This window comes from Pteropus vampyrus, unplaced genomic scaffold (genome assembly GCF_000151845.1).
Source record: "Pteropus vampyrus isolate Shadow unplaced genomic scaffold, Pvam_2.0 Scaffold66, whole genome shotgun sequence".
Lineage (NCBI taxonomy): Eukaryota > Metazoa > Chordata > Mammalia > Chiroptera > Pteropodidae > Pteropus > Pteropus vampyrus.
Window position 1 is genome coordinate 5,395,573 of NW_011888847.1, and position 1,381 is coordinate 5,396,953.

The window sequence follows — 1,381 nt, forward strand, 5'->3', positions numbered from 1 at the left end:
TGGGGGGTGCTCCAACAGGAAGTGTTTTTAAAGTGCTACAAGGGAAATGACCACAGGAGTCATCAAAGCAACCTATGTTTATGGGCACCTACTCCGTGCCACGCACTGTGTTAGGCTCCAAGGCAGAGTGACATAGTTCCTCCTCCTAAAATAATCACTGCCTAATGGGAGAGACCAGCAAGTAGATGACTATATCACAGTGGGAGGAGAGTTGTAATCAAGGTTTGCTTGGGATACAGAAAGATAAGACAGATAGCCCTGAGAGAAGATGGGTGGAGATCCGGGAAGGCTTCCTGGAAGAAGAGATACTCGAACAGGCTGAGGAACTCAGCTGGAAGTGCAGTGGGACTTCAGGGGTGGGACTGGGAGATGATCTAAGCTTCAGTAGTTGTGGTTATACTGGGTTGTGGAATGGCGATGACCTTAACGAAGGCAGGAAGAGATCACGAAGGAGTGGGTTTGCGGTACAGGAGAGCGGACACAGTCACCGGATGAATCTGAAGAGCAGGTTTGGATGGACAGAGGGTTCCTGAGAGCTGGAAGAGCTGTGGATCAACTTGGGACATGATTTTTTTCGTTCAGTGAAGGAGAGAGAGTAAGCAAATACAGGCAGGGGAGAGGGTCTCACTTAGGAAGACAAGAAGGAATCCAGGCTTTGAGGCGCTCTCCGCTCTGTGAGGGAAGAGTGTGACATTTGGAACATGAAAGACAGTCAGAGTCAGCTCCCAGGGCTTTTTCATCCACGGCCATCCAGATGTCCCACTTCCAAGTCATGGTGTTGAATGTCATCTCTAATATGGCGACCAGAGCTGATTCAGGTAGGATGGCAATTACAAAGGACAGCTGTGGTCAAGGTAGGGGAAAATAGGTCCACAACAAGCCATTCAGCAAGTTATCAAGAGGGGCTAGGGTCAGAATTTGGGGCCAGGATTAGGGGGAAACAGAGGGAGCGAATCAGAGATGAGGCCAGGGACACACAGTGGCATCATATTGTGAGGCCAAGAGCCGGAACACTACAGCCAGGGTCAGGGAAGGATAGAGACAGGCCTGCCACCAGAAGGAAGGAGGGGCCTGTGGGCCTGAAGTCAGACAGCGGATGGGGGGCAGGGGGCCAGCCGGCCCCTATGGGGTCCAAGAGCCGACTGTCAAATGTCAGCAATTTTGCAAGAAAGTTGTTTAAACATTGGCAAAATCAGCCACAGCGGGAACATTTATACCATGGAAATCAGCAAATGCTACAAGTCTGGGCTACTTTTCTTTTTTTCCCCCTCTCAGAGACAGCTGAGACCAGGGCCCGTAAGACCAGGGTTCTCAACTTTACTTCACCATGTGGCTCTGTGCCATGGTGGCCTCACCTGCAAGTGACCGTTCTCACCCCTGC